This window comes from Geospiza fortis, unplaced genomic scaffold (assembly GCF_000277835.1).
Source record: "Geospiza fortis unplaced genomic scaffold, GeoFor_1.0 scaffold162, whole genome shotgun sequence".
Taxonomy (NCBI): Eukaryota; Metazoa; Chordata; class Aves; order Passeriformes; family Thraupidae; genus Geospiza; species Geospiza fortis.
In genome coordinates, this window is record NW_005054316.1 from 8385965 (window position 1) to 8402856 (window position 16892).

Here is a 16892-nt window from a genome sequence, read left to right on the forward strand (position 1 = left end):
TCTAGTTCTAACATCCCTGCCACAGGCAGGGACACCTTCCACTAGACCAGGTTGTTCAAAGTCCCATCCTACTCCAGAGGGGTCTCATGAGAGCAGAGCAGAGTGGCAGGATTCATTCCCTCACCCTGCTGGCCATGCTGGTTTTGACGCTACAGGCTGGCTCTCTGGGCTGCAAGTGCATATTGCCAATTCTTGCTGAGCTTCTCCTCCACCAACACCCCCAAGTCCTTCTCCTCAGGGCTGCTCTCAATCCATTCTCTGCCCAGTCTGTATCTGTTGGGATTGCCCTGATCCAGGTGCTGACCTTGCACTTGGCCTTACTGAACTTCATGAGGCTCACACAGTCCCACCTCTGAAGCCTGCCCAGGTCCCTCTGGATGCCATCCCTTCCCTCTGTGTGTCAGCTGCACTGCACAGCTTTGTGTCATCGGCAAACTCGCCGGGGGTGTCCTTGATCAAAGTGTCAGTGACACTTTGTCACTGACAGAACACCAATCCTTGCTAAATTCTAGAGACCCTGGGATTTTTATGGCTGTGGTTTTGCTGTATTTCCTTCTCATTTCAAGTCTTACAATGGCTTCAGGCATGAAAACTTGCTAGGTCTCCATGTAGATACCTCTCTCTTTTGTGACTTCACATAAAACCTCTTTGATGGAGTATTTTAAATGTAACACACAAATACATATCATAGCATTAACATTTTCTGCTGCTCAGGGTTCTAGGCTTAGCCAGCTCTAGTTCAGGTCTTTTATAATAGATGCCTTATGTAGAGCCAAAGTGAGTCTGTGTTGATGATGAGAGTTTTTCCAATTTATAATCAGTGTAGGAAAATTTACATTCTGATTTCCTCATTCAGATCTGCAGTCTCATTGTGGAGGCAAACTGGAATGTTCTGGCAGAAAAAATAGGAACCAGCATGCCCTGCCTCAGATCAGATTGCTGAAAGAGAATATTTTTCTACATAGCAATATTTGGGCAGAATATTGTATAGCTGATTAGTGGAGGTAGATTTTTCCCTTCTTGTGTCTAAACTGCATCACTGAATACTGAACCACAGATGTTTTATGCTCTACCACGTATTGGTTTATCATAGACAGGATCTGCAACCTCATATGCCAAAAACATGTTTCTAAGTCTTCTTGTCCCCTGCTGCCGCAACTGAACATCATCCTCAGGCTCCACTGCAGAGCTGTCCAGAGCTACATTCTGATGAAATCCTCAGCCCCAAAACCAACTCCTTTTCACTCTGATTTCACCTAAAAACACCCTTTGCAATATACCCTATCCACTCACTCGGAGTACTGGCATGGGAATGCTTTTTTTGTAATTACCTCTTCCAGGACTTTTGTGAAGTGTTTGTAGCTGGGTATGGCTGGCAATGTGAAGCTGCCTTAGATGAGTGGTCTCTCTGAACCAATGTGGCAAGATTTATGTTGTACTGCACTTAGGCTTGTCATATGTCAGCTAATGAGTGGACCTGCAGCATGATACATACGTGTTAGGCAAGAATTGCACAGTGCTGAGCTGCTCAGAACTGACTAGATTTTCATGGAATGAAGGAAAAACCACAAATCATTTCTAGCAATATGGCAAAGTTGTTTCTAGAGGGATAAGTGAAATTACCATTAATTTTCAAGGTCAGTTCTACAACAATGTACTTCACAATAATAGAACACAGGTAACATTAATAGAATATTTCTATTACTATCTTTCTAGTAACAGTAATAGAATATTTCCTCCAAGATAATCCTTAATTCCTTGCTGAATGCATGTAGCTCAATTCTGATATCAAGTACAATGCATTAAAAAAAAAAAATATTTAAGGAAGTTATTTCTGATTTCTGCTGTAATACAGAAATTTTGACATAGAGATCAGGAAAATTGCCTGTTTGCAAATGCACTGTGCCTAATGAAGCAATAGCCCACAACTGTTCTCAACACCCTGCTAGAGAGAGCCCTTCTCAACAGCTGGCCATTTACATGGCATTAAATAGAATTGTATTAATCTGCTCCATATAAATTGTTTGCATGCCTGGCTGTTCACTGCTGATCCTGTGGCTCATTTTGATGCATCTTAGGGAGTGCCTCCAATGAGTAGGCCTAGTAGCTGGTCTGAGACAAGAGCACCCAAGTTTAGCAAGCACAGCTATTACCAAGCTAGGAGACAGAATTACAATTTTAGCATAGTTGCTTCTTTAAATTATTATGATGCTGATATTAAGTCTGTGGCAGACTCAAAGCACTTGAATCTTTCACTCAACTGTCTAAATATTAATCCACTTGCCAGTTTCTAAACAACATCCACGCACCTGATGGGATTGCATGGCATCTTTCCAACTGCACACAGAGGTGCAGTGGGAGAGTTATGAAAAAAATATATGTAGTGCCTCATTTTTGCAAGTTGAAGAGAAATGAGGATTAAATTAACCCCGCCTCAGATAACCAATACATTGCAAAAAACTGAATTTAAAATCTACTTGTAAGAGATACATATAAAATGAAGAGTAGAGCAGAAACTCTGGGTGAGTTTCACACAAGTCAATATAATACAGGGATGTTGAATAAAAGGAGCAAAGCCTTGAGATAAAATCAGTACTAATACCCACCCCAAGAAATCAACTTTGTTTTTAATCTCACTATAGAACTTTTCAAAGGGTATGTTTCCTGCCTTTGGTCAAGAGCAGCACTTGTGCAGGCTTGGCACAGCATTTATGTCCCACAGCAGATATATGTATTTCAGAACAACAAGAGAGTTTCATAAGCTCAGAGTCCCTTTAGAGACAGCCAATTTAGTTCCAGTTGCTCACAGAAAGCTCAGAAACAGTTAGTCACCCATTTCCTTAGACCTTCTCTTGTTTTCTTAACTTTGCAGCCTCCTGGTGGCATTTCCAAAAGCAAATAAGGTCTCTGGGTGTTATATTTGACAGCTGTCAAAAAATCAGACAGGACATCTACTTTAGGTCTTGCTTACTGTGGAGGCAGAGTTGCACAGATCTCAGCCACAACATAGCTTCCTGTGTTGTGTTCCACAGTTCCTCAGAACCTGATCCATCCTGTGCTCCTGAGGCTTTCTTACTAGAGGTAATGAGCTAGGAAATGTAAAACTTGTGTATGTGAGAACAAATTGCAGTTATTTGGCTGCTTTGAGTTTAGACTAAATGGAAGGTTTCAGTTTTGAGGCTGATGTGGGCTTGGAGTTCCTTTATGAAAAATTTCCAAATTTGCTTTTCTGCTTAGTGTTCCAGTGTCTGTATTTGCATAATTTTGTAGAACAGATTTGGGTGAAATTCTCATTCTTTGCTTATATTCCTGACCAAAATAATAAAAAGGCAATATACCATGTGAATCTGAAGAATAGTAGAAAAGAAGACCCCAAAGAATTCATAACATGGAAAGAAAATATTTGCCCCCATTGCATATGACATTACCTGGGTAAACACAGACACACATATCTCTGGATTCTCCTTCCTACTGACACTTTTAAGAATCCTTTTGTTTTGATTATTGAAATAGATTATGCTCTAAGATATCAAATTTGTAACTCTCTAAATCCCACAATCTGGGACACAAATCTAGTAATACAACAAGAATTTTTAGGACAGCTCTTCTCTTCATGTGATCACTGCACAGACAAAATCTACGACTTACAGGCAGCACTGTTATCCTGTAGCCAGTGCTAGTGTTATGGAGCAACTGCACTGTGAGTCTGAGTGCAAGAAATCACAGACAGGGAATGCTTCTTAAATCTTGGCTCCCACTTATGGAGTAATACCTGCTATCCTATCTGGATGAAAGATATGGACATGGACATTACTGTTTACAGTGCACTTGGTACCTACAGAGTATTCACTGAAAAATATGCAGAAAGCAAAAGGGAGACTGTGAATGGCATAGCCTGAGAGGAGGGTGTGGGATTGGCTTTTTGGAGTTTGTTTTTTGGGAGAGGTGTTAAGATTTTGTTGAGAAGGGTTGTTTCTTTGGGTTTTTTCTTTTTTTTTTTTTTTAATTTTCTTTGGTGACTGTGTTTAATCATTTTCCCCTTTGCACCACATTCTTGCAAATATTGTGCACTGGTTTTGTTTTTAATAAGAAAAAAGGTGTCTTTCTTCTTTGTAAGGAAGCAGAAATACAATCCAAAGAGAGAAAAGTAATTTTCCATAATCATTATCTCTCAAGTCTGAGTATTATGATCTGCATTCCTCAGGAGAAAATATGCTTCATTACATATTTGCAACCCACCTATATACACATAAACTGAATGTACATCTGAGGTGCAGCATGTACTAGCACAACACAGCTGTTAATCCAATGCTGACTGCCACACTAGAAGGCAAAAAATTACAATAAACACAAAATGATAAATCAGACTAAGAGCTGGAGAGAATTGGAGGGGGGAGGGGAATATTGTTCCATGCTTAGTTAGGAAAAAATAATCTCCTCAGTCAGAATGTGATCTCTTTGCTGCAATGCTGTGCTTGTGTCTTGAGTCACTGAAGATGACCCATTCGTAAGACATTAATATTGACTTTTTAACTTCCTAATGTAGCAGTGAATCTGCAGTTTTAGAAGCACAGAGCTTAGGTTCTGGAGAAGGACATCTCTTTACCAAATCTCTGCATTTCTGGAAGACAGTGGTAAGCCCCTTGCTGATTCCAGTTTTAGCCATCTACTATAGAAAAAGTAGCAACTAGAAACACCTGGCTTCTATATCCCTCTAGTAGGGTTCCTTGTCCATATGCTGTTAAAAAAAAACCCTAAAATTTAGAGATATGTTCTTAAGATAAATAGGTCTAAGAACACAGACAGTATTTTGGCAAACTAACTCAGTCTGCAAAACCTGGCTGGATTCCCTGCTCAAAATAGAAGTTGGACCTGCCTTGGGACAGAGAGGTCTTTGGAAAGCTGCTTCTGCTGCTTTCAGTCGAGGTTTTGAACAACGTCAGCTTTGAATCGCTGTGTTGATGCTGTTGCCTGCTGAAGTAGTTTTCTCTAAGTCTGCAAACAGATTGTACCTCTGACAGAAAATAAAATATTCAAATCTTTGGTTTTTTAGACCATACATAACTGTCAGCTTAAATGTTATGTTTACCCTTAGGCTCAATTCAAATGCCATAAAATTAATTATGTGGGTTGGATGTAGTTATTTTTCAATATACATATAAGATTTTTCTATTCTAGTTCTGATCTCAGTTGTTGACATAAAGCAGCATTCTGTGAGACATGCTTTGGTCTGTAACAAATGGCAGCTACTATGAGACTATGGCGAGTGTTTTGTTATGGAGCTGGAGCTGTCTATATTTGTTATGTGTGAGAAATTGGTTTCAATCTCGTTAAAACCAGTGTGAGTCTTAAGAGAACCCTGCAGTATTGGGCTTAGGTCAGAGGCTTCAGTAAAGTGACATTTGATTAAGCCAGAAATGTCAAGCTATCAATGCTTGGAAGAAACATGGATAAAGAGGTGAGAGAGACTACCAGTCCACTTTCTGTATAGGGCTGGCTATGTATCCATGAGTTTGGACTAAAACTTGGAATTCTGCATGTATTAGAGCTAATGGTGGAAAGTCAGGTGCAGGAACCAGTTAAGATGTGACAAAATGCAAGGTAACGGTCTGTGCTTAGATTTTAGAATATGCATGTTTCTGTTTTGACTTTGATAACTAGATAACTAGATTAACATTATGGCACTCTGAAACTTTGAGATATGTGTAAGAGATACCACGTTGGAAAGAGCATTAATGGGCTGTGATGCAGCATGACATAACAGCTGAGAGAAGTAGATATTTGGGTTTTTTTTACTTGTACCCATCAGCACAATTTTGGCTTTTTACAGTTGAGCTGTCCTTTTCATAATGTGACATATTTTGAAAAATTGTGCAGGATAGTCTGCAAGTGACAGAAATGGTGATGGGATAGGACAGGATTACTAAAAAGGATAAAATCTTGCTTTACACCCAGTCATATTACAAATATGCTGCTCTCCACATATAAATTGAATTTTAAAATACTATTTGAGCAGGTGAAATAGATAGTTTCTTATGAGAGTTGTATGTTAGTTTGTGAGGGGTTTTGTTGTTGGGGTTTTTTTAACTTAACACTAAAGCCGATCTGAACCTAACTTTTTGTGGTTCTGGTGAAAAACTGGTTATCTAACAAAAGTGTTAAGAAAACAAAAACAAATATCTGGTGTGTTATTTTAATGTCTAACAATCTAAAGCAGGGGCAGACCCACAGTGAAATTTTTCTCTGCAGTACTTCCATTTTGTGGCCAGACAATAAATGCTTAGCCCTTAAAACACTAAACTGAGACAAGTGACACCAGGAGCTGGCTTTGAGGTCCTTATACCCTCCTCAGAAATCTTTTTCCTGCTTTACTACATGCATCCCTCTTAGACTGTATTCTAGAGAAAAAAAATTAAACAATGATTTTTAGCTAATAGCATTCCTTTAGTCTTATATCACTGCACATGCAAGATACTGAAAATAAAGAGCTCAATAAGTCAATGAACTGGAGTGACGTATAACCCTTAGAGAAACAAGAGAGAAAGGGAAGTCAAATCTCTCAACATCAGAGGAAAGAAGCAATGTAGGAAACCTACAGAGTTATAATATCTTCTCTTAAGTCAGGGCAAGAGTCTGCAACCCATTGCCTCCAGTACAGAATGAAACATGAAGAACTCAGAGTCCTGAGAAGATGGGATTTCTGGGCACCAGTCAAGACACATCCTCAGTTCTGAGTCCCCCAAGGGGAGGGGGACCAGACTAGGTACAATGGGTCACCAGGCTCTTCCTGTCATGCTGCTGTCTGGAAAGCAGCTCCCATGGAAATCTTCGCACCTAGAGACAACCTTCATCAACGCACAAGACATCTATTGGTTTTCTGCATGGTATTGTTGCTGATCTCTATTTAGACTGGGCTTTGATACACTAGATCATATTCATCTTGTAATATCTAACTTCTAGAAGCACTATTTAAGAGAATGTGATTTACATGAGCCATTCTGTTTGTTCTGCAAACAGCCAACTCCTGCCCTGGACAGAGAGATGTGAGTTGAATATATGCCAGTTTAATGCAAACCAGAACATTTTCTGCACTTAAAATGCATCTTTCTGGGAAGCTGTGCCAAAGAAGAGAATTATTGTTTGACTCCCCAAATCTTTCTGTCACACACATACTGTTAGAGGAACTTTCTACTGAAAGTAACCTGAATCCATACAAACAACTGAAATATAAACATATGTTTCTGATCTACGTAGGCTAGGAAGGTGCATCTTCTCTTGAAAATTAAGGTCTAAAATTTTAGTTAGAATAATGACTATAATCTGAAGGTTCATTCTTGCTTAATCCAAAATCACAGCAATAATTTTGTTATACATTATTTATATAAATACAAGAAAATGTAAGAATGATTATTTAAAAATAAGGAGTGAACTGCATGCCTAAAACTATCCTGAGTTCAGTGCTTAAGGCTACCTAATTTCTGGCAGAGGAGAATAACTACAGTTTATGCCTTAGATATTCCCTTGGTGTTTTCTGCATTCCAGAACGACAATTTTGGGATTATTACTTCATTACTTATGCATATTCAGGTCATATTCTGCTATTATATCTTCAGAAGCTCTATTTCTGCATATTCCTTAATCATACATTTTGTATAACAGCATTCAGTTTCCCTCAGGCATGGCATTTTCACATTATCTGTTATCCACTGAGTACTGCAGGTCGCAGGGTGATTCATCACTTTCTTAAACTCAAGCTGAATTATGAACTCAGGGTCACCCAGGAATGCAATTAACTGGTCAAAATACCAGTTATAGTCTTGCTCAGGATCCCATTTAAAATATAAAAACAGAAAAAATCTCAGACCACTATTTGATTAATAACTTTTTCAACTGGCACTATCTTCATGATGATTTCATGTAGATAGTTTTTCCTTAGGTCTCTGAAAACACTAAGAGCAATTTCTATAGGGTCTGAAGTTTCCCCTTCCATGCACTAGGACAGCTATCCCACCAAAGGAAGATCTTAGTCATGCTGATGTGATTTACCCTGACAACTCCACACTGACTTCTTATCACTTCATAATCTCTATGGTTTTACACCAATTCCTTAATCCATTTTTTTTTCATGATCTGTCTAATCTAATGTCCTCACTTAAGACAAGATCTGTATTTCCCTCCTGCCTGGGGACCCACCATGTCTTCTTAAATTTCTTAAATGAGTTCCTGAAAAATTGCCTTGGCCAGTGTTTGGTTAAGCAAGGGCACACCATCATGATCACACCTCCTCTCAAACTCTGTGTTCATGGTCACTGTGGTCACCCAGAAACCAAAACAGGATATCCAACATTTTCATCATGTTCGCTTTGCTAGCACAGTCGGTAACAGGATGTTTAAGTCCCAAAGTGAATAAAGCCACATAGATTGATTTTGGCTGAAACTGAGGAGGTAACCATGGCAACAGGAGAAGAGAAGCACCAACAATTGCACTGACAAGCACTACATGGCCAGGCTCCCTGGCATTATTTATCCTGACACTGGATTTAGAACAGAAGTTTCTCTTCTGTGAAATCATAATCTCTGCCTATTGTTTTAATTACTTATCAGATGAAACTTTCCAGCTAAAACTTCTATCTCCCTCATCTTGATGCCTCACCCTCATGAAGTTTCCCTCTCTCCTTAGGTGATGACAAGTGTTTCTGCATTTGAAAGGAGCTATGAACTCCACCACTTAGGGATAAAAAAGCCAGCCAACCAATCAACCAACCAACCAAAAAAAAACTACTAAAAAGTCAAGCTTCTAGAATCAAATTCCTTAACTGCAGGCTTATATTTTTCTTTTATTCTTAATTACGCTGAAGATTAGTGGACAGGCAAACAAGAAAGAAGGGAATAGGGATGTCTCAGCCAGGAGGCTCTCTAGAAATTGTCTCTGGAAGGAATTCTGACTGTGCTTTACAAGTAACCAGTCTACACAAATAAATGGATACAATAGCAATCTTTGTAGAAGGAATAATTTGTCCTTCCTAAAACTTCAAACTGAAACAAAACCAGTCTTTCAAACTTTTTTTAAAAACAGAAGAGCAAATAGCTAGCATCAAGGCAGGCAATCATCCCCACTGGATTTTCCCTGATTTTCATTAAAATTTGTCTCTGTAATTTGCCACAGCAAAATGTGTCATCAGCTACTGTACCAAAATATATTATTGTATGGTTGTTTCTTAATTGTTTGGTCTCTAGTTTGAAATTTGTGATTCTTGTAACACTTGTAGCCATTGTGAAAGCATTGAAAAGCTCCATTAATTCAATCACAATGAGGAGAAGTGGCAAAAAATACTCTGTATCACAGAGTGATATCCTTCTGGATATCCTTTATTGGGAAATATGCCCTATAATCACTGCTCCTATGATGCTGAGAAGTCAGTGTTCTTGGCTATATATCAAAACCTTCTATGATTTCAGGGCCCACTTGTGGGCAATATTTGTCAGCAGCAAGTCTGGATATGCTCAATGGTGACTTTCTTGCGCACGTAGATCATGGTAGGATAAGGGCCAATACCATAAATATCTGTCTTCTTTAACTTAAACTAACTTTCTCTCAATTCATCTAACCACAGACAGGCAGAATTCAGCAGAAGCAGTTCCTGACTCCTAAGTGACTCCAACAAAACCATTGTAGAGCCTATAAGTAACAAAGACAGATGCCCTTGTTGAAGTTTTTATGTCAGAAGCCTTTGCCACAGGGCTCCAAATTTGAATCATCATCCATAAAGCCTCCTAAAGCCAGCCAACAGCGCTTGTGGAAAATATACCTCTTAGGATATTTTTTTTTTTTCAGAATGAGGTTTATTATCATTATCTAAAATATCTAAAACCTTGATGGTTTTAAAATAGACATTTTTATAGTCTTCTCTCAAATGGCTACGAAGAAAAGGAGCTCTCTCTCCAGAATTTATCAGAGAATACATTTGCTGTGCAGATTCCCGTCCCAACTGTTGGATTTGCTTCTTCTTGCTAATAAAAAAAAATTAAATTAAAAAACCAAGCAATCCCTTTTCCGTATGATCCCCTGGTTATTTCACCACATGAGTAGCAGTTGCAGTAGTGAGGAGCTTTGTGTAAACAGGTATCTTTCCTCAGTATATCTTTTTCATGAATATTTTCCTAAAGCCTCAGTGTTGTACTTTTATTAGAATTGCAATGATCAAGCACAGAATTTAAACTGAGATGGATTATTAAAAGTTACAAATCAAGAGCATATGCATTAAGGCAATCTAGTCTCTGAATATAGCACCAAAATGGCATTATGCTACTGGATATTGAACATAAGCACTCCCAAAAGATGAAAGGTAGAGCTTTAAATGTCTCTTGAATCAAGATTTGTTGTGAATTGTAGTTCTTCTGCATTAGACAAGTGCTAAAATCTTTAGTGTGTCTGATCAATACAGCTAAATATTGATCTATATTCTGTGTGCAAGGGGCATAATTTGACAATTTACATTAATACATAATTTGTCAAAACAGGTCTTCCAAAGAGAATCAAATGTGAAACACTTTTGCCTGGAATCTTTGCTGAATTGCCTCAGAACAGCTCCTGCAAAGAATGATTTACATATTCTTTAGCTTAAATTTCTGGAGTTGTAATACTTGAGCATTATTTTAAGTTAAACCAATGACATCCAAATAAAATCTAACAGACTAGTCATTCTTTGAAGAGCAGACAACTATTACCTTGGCCTAGGGAAATTTTACAGCTCTAATATTTCATGGCTGGGAGACACAAACACCTTTTTCTCATTTGCTGGAAAGTCCATAAAGAGAAGGTACATATTTTAAGTAAAACAAGGACATAAGAAATGGTCTACTCTGTGTCTGTCTTAGCATGAGCACCACAAGACCAATTATCCAAATATTTCCTGCAGAAATTTTTCAACTCCCTTCTGCAAAGATATTTTTCCTCTGGCAAGAATTCCACAGTGGCAGGTCTGAGCAGGAACCCCAGGAGATTTACAGTAAGCAGGAGAAGCAGTTGGAGGTCAGAGAACATACCCAAAGGCATAAAAAATGGCCATAAAGACCTAACTTTAACAGTCTAAATCACTTTTGAGGTGTCAATAGATGATTATCTATCTTTATTTCTGTTCTACAACCTTGGGAGATGTAAGGAATGTCCATGCAAGTCAGTAAAAAGCATCAATAACATCCCTGTCTGCAGGATTATGCATGTAATTATGTGCACAGGTGGGATCATCCTTAATTATTCACTGTGATATGCACGTGGAATTGCCTTGTAATTGTTTTCTGAGCAGTAATCATTCATTTTCTTAGTTTATGCAATGCGCTTGAGCATGATAGCTGAAAAATTTTATAAACCTGTGTTAAAATGGAACTTTTAAGCTAGTAATGTCACTAATAATCAACAAATCTATTCATTATTACTTCCATGCATTGCTCAAAGGAGTCTCTTCTGTATATTTTAAACTAATAATATTCTAAAAATAGATTTATTGATTTTATTCCACTTGATATTCTATACTGTTATTTTTTAAATTCTGTATTGTCTTATTTACAAATCCAAAAAAGCAAAAAACAATCTGTTTGTGCCTATCGAAAGGGACGGTCTAACTTCCTACTAGGCTGTGTCAGCAAATTAAAATAAGAATTGTTCATCACTAAGTCTTTCTTACTGGCCTCAAGAGGAACATACAGACTGTGCTCTAGCAGCCTGGGAGGGAATGTGTTTAACAAAAGGATCTCAGTCTCATTAAGAGCAATGAAGTTTGCAATATCGATTCAACAGACATTATTAGAAAGATTTTCTTAAATTATTAACTTCCAACCTCAGCAAGGGCTCCAAAGGGAAAAGGAATGCAAGACAAAGAAGCTATTGAAGGATTAAAATAAGTAGCAATTACAAATGCAGTGAGCAACATTTTGAATAAATGTCACTTTTGTATAATTTTAAAGTTCCCAATTTGATCTAATGTTCTTAAAATTGTTTTTCAGGTGGCGGCACTTGAATATTCAAGCTTGAGGACTAAGTTCTAAATCGATATACTGAAATTTAGTTGCAACAGTGGGCCTGTTTCTTTGAACAAAGAAATGTTTCACCTAGAGATGTTGAAGAAGACCAGTGTCTTTGAATGAAAGTCTGGTGCAAAATTTCAGACAGGGACACAGGAAAACTTTGAGCTATAAGACTGAAGAGAAAACCTCTTAAAAACTGAAATTTTTGGTCATGTTTGCTCTTTTGGCCTGATGCTTCCCCTCTTGAACCAATAAGGTCAGGCCATTCAAAAGCTGTGCACCTCTTTAAATTCCATACCCCTGTGTAACTAAATACAGATTGTTTTTAATTAATATGTCACACGACACTATACCTCAGCTTTGTGCATGAGTCAGTACAGAAAGGTCTGAAAATGAATGTGCTGTTTATTAAGCGATCCCCAAACTATTTCAATATGACCTTTGTGGCAAATTTAAAGCTTTGTAAGTTTTTATTATTGTCCACTGCCAATGGAATTTCAACTTATGCCATCCGCATCTGACACAATTTCTTGATCTTGCTGTTAAAAGATACTTAATTACATGCAACAATTTTTTTAAAAGAATATGCACTCAAAAATATTTCAAAGCATATGCACTCAAAACTTCTTGGTTGCATTTCCTACATCTATTAGTGCAGTCTCAATTTCACCACTTCATTAAAAAAGCCATTGTTTTCAGGCCAGATTTCCTTTTTACAGGTACCCTGGCTCATTCAGGGTAGTTTGAATAACTTTTCATTGTTTCCCTTTGTTCATCATGCAGCCCTACCACTTGTTTCCTGCATACTACTTAAATATTCTGTGAATACATAATTATGAGTTTGATAATTAGCTTTTCTTAGCAGACCATGCATGCAGCATTTGCCCTTCAAAAATTATTTTAACCTTTCTAGGACATGATTTTGCATGACGTGATCACATATTTCTGAGAGGACACTATAGCAAAATAACACTAATACCACAAGTGCACATTACATTAGAAGGACCAATTTGAGATGCTGCTGGACTAGCTTTTCAGGCAACATTTTATTTTATATGGTCAAATTGCAGCTCTCACTAACTGTATCTACAGGTTTTCAGCTACTCTGTAAATTAGCAACATACGAGTGACCTGTCAAAGCCACCCTTCAATAGTGTCATTGACATTTTTTGCTCAATATGACCATCAGGTTTGTGTGGCAGAAACCAGTAATGAAACCAGTTTCTGCATCTAGATGTAAAAATTAAGACATGTCTGGCAACCCTCTATCTCACTGAAAACAGCCCCTCCATTTTCTGCAGCAATGCAGGCAGAGTTTCACTGGACAGCAACATCTTTGGGTATAAAGCACTGGCTCAATGCTAAGTACTCATTTCATACATTCTTGGGAACTGGCATGCTAGCTTCTTCTACCTCTTGAAAGTTTGACTTTTCATGCGTTACTTCTAAAAAAAATAGGAAATAACAGATAAAAATTCATTAAGCTTCAGAAGACAGAAATTCTGACACAAAAGGTTCACAGAATTTATTAAAAATTTTATGATCACACCTCATTTAACAGAATGACTGCCAGCATATAGGAGAGGCCCATTTCCGTGAAATATCAATTCTAGAAGATACAGTAAATTTTGTCTATGGGTTCTCTTCTGTCTTCTGATAGCAAAGTAATATTGAAGTTCAAAAGCAGAGATCAGTTGCTATAAGGGATTATGTCACAGGAATTTCCTGGTTTCTTTCAGACTGTCCCTCTGCTGTTTGGGATCTTTGTGCTCTATCTGGCAGACAAAAAAACCCAAAAAAAAAAAAACCCCAAAAAACCAACCAAACAAAAAAAAACCAAACCAAAACCAAAACAAACAAAAAAAAAACCCAAAAAACCACAAAAAAAAAACCACCAAAAATACCAACAACAACAAAAAAAGAAAAACAAAAAAAAACCCCCAGAAGTTAGAAAGGATGAAAAATAGCAGGAACTATTGAGGATTTTATGAGCAACTGTGTTTCTGACAGCATAATGCTCCTTGGTTCACATTATTAATTAAATGCTATGCACTTTAAGTTCTTTTTCTTCAGAAATATACTTTCTGAAAAAGAAATCTCAGAAATATGCTCTGATTAATTGTTTTATTCATAGCAAGTAAACTATACATTGCTTTGTACATTCTTTTTTTTCTATTCAGTCCTCTACTTAAATTTTATACTTGAGAGGTAGCGTAGTTCTGGTGTTTTCCCACTAGCTCTTTTTTATTTTTAACATGAAGCAGAATCTTACTTCAATTAGAGATATGGATATCTTTATCACAAAGTAGTTATTTTTATAACATACTGTGAAGAGTTGTTAAATAGTTGTCTGTGGCATGCTGCAGCATTACATTTACTCAGTCAAGATCATGAATTTACACTTAAAGAATGGTAAACATACAAATCACAGCATAAAATGAAGTAAAAAATATGCAAAAAATGCAATGAGCATTTCTATTTCAACAGTGATTTGTAGACTTATACCTCTTTGGCAAGAGCAGGAAAAGGGAAATGCTGTTTCTGTTGAGCCTGGGTATCATGGAAATGTATATTATGATGTAAAAGTATATGTGGAGGGGAGCAGGGGATGGAGTGGGTAATAAATGTCATTTCTTGCCACTGCCACAACCTCTCACCTTTTGCTTTTTCATCCATGATCTTGCTGACTGCTTTGTTTATACTTCCATCTTTTCAAAATGTAGGTATTTGTTTTTCCATTCCCGGTTCATTGGCTCAGGCAGGTCTGCCAACATGTGGCTATTTACCCTGAAGAAGATGCAATAATCACACACCTCATCTGGAAGCACTTGGCAGAGTATCAGAGGTGCTCAAGGAAAGCTCCACTGTAAGCAGGTCCAGAGGCAGCTTAACCCTCACTGAACTCTGTGCTTTGGGTCTCCCCGTGGTAAATTCCATAAATCCTGGAAGATGGGAGCTCCACAATTTGATCTCATTATCCTGAGGAAAAACAGGATGACATCTGAGATATAAACCCTCATATTCTTACAGTCCATTTGTTTCTCTAAACTACTTAAATCCTGCTATACATTTAAGTCAGGAATATTTCAGTATTATTACACACTATGCCTACATAATATTTCTTGTTATGTCTCTAGTGCTTCCCCTTAGCCATTAGGAAAATCTCCCATTTTGTCTTTTAGAGAGGTCCAGTGATAGATGCCACTGGCAGCTAAAATTAAATATTTGATTCACCAAAGCTCTGGAAACATATTTGAAAATAGATTAGGCATTGATTTTCCTGTATACTCTTTTTTTGTGTTATTGATTTTGGGGTTTTACTTTATTCTTCATGTCTTTGAAGGTTTTGTTATCCTCCTGGACACAAAAACATAGTTTTGTGTGAAGCTTAGCAGTTTGTTAAGAGAAACAATTAAAAATCTTTTAGCACCAAACTTACTGGTTTTGGAGTTTGATCAGTTCCACCTAAATGCCACAGCCTGCTGGCTGTGCACATCTGCTCTCCTAAGTGCTGTGAATTTGTTGTATTTGCTCTCTCTGGAAGTAAAACCTGTACACCAATACAGATCCTTCCGCAAACTCAACAGTTCACTTGATTTCCACTTGTAATACATCTATCCACAGCACTGCCTTGTTAATATTAATGCCTCTGCATGCAGACAGCTGATATAAATGAGTTGCTAATGGAACAGTTAGTCATCAGACGCCAACTTTTCAATTTAAAGTGTTCACACAAGTTAAATGAGACAATAGCTGTTGTGAAATGCATGAGGTAGGATTAAATCTGTAGCTGAATATTGCCAGAAGTTCTGGTCATCTCAATTTCAAAAAGTGCCAGTGGAAAAAAAAGTGTATCAAAGCTCAATAAGGATAATCAGAGGTGCAGAATGACTTCTCTACATGACAAGATTGAACAGGTTCTTCACCCAAGAAATTAGATGGGGGGCATAAGATAACAGCATAGAAAACAATAATTCACATGAAGAAGGGATATAAAAAATTACTATTGACCTCAAAGAGCTGAGGGAGTCAGATGGTAATACGTGGTGACAGATTTAAGACAATCAGGAAGGGGTATTTTTTATGATTTGTGTAATCACACAGTATAATTGATTTTCCCAGGTTGATTTGGATTTGGAAAGTATAAATGGATTTGAAAGCTCAGGTAAGTAGAAGCCAAGGAAGAAGTGCTTACTAATGTCCATTAAGTTTTGTGACAGCAGCAAAATTAACCTTTTTTCTGGAGGCCTTCAGCAGCTTACATAGTGGTAGGATCTCAAGAGTCCACAAACAGAGATTTTAGAACCTGGCAACATTTTTGGGGTACTTTAAATAGGTACAATAAGAGAAAATAATTTTCCATAGTTGCCAACTTAGAGATGAGTCAGTTGAACAATATCAGCAGAGTTGTGAATATCTTCCATGCTTGAAGGAGGGAAATCTTTCTGCATGCATAGGGAAGACACATGAATGAGGATGTGATGGAGACACTGACTTGCAACCAGAAAAGACAGCTCCAGCACCTACTTTTATATGAAGAAAAAAGATGTAGAGATGAAGCTTCTGCCTGGACATCCCTTTCTGTTTTTTTATGCTGCACATATTGAGCATTAAATCTTAGGCTTTGAGCCCTGGCCTGACTTTGCAAAAAGGAAAAAAAATCCAACTTCTGGGAAGCAAAACCTGAGTTCCAGGGACAGTTTCACTTGTGAATACAAAGTGCATTACAGAGTGTTCTGAACTTCAAGAGGAGGCTGGGCAGTTCAAGCAGGCATAAACCCAAAATCTTCAAACCTGTCTTTGCAACATCCAGTTATATCAGCAACACTGAGTATGATGTTCTTTATATACATATTCTTTTTTCTAAA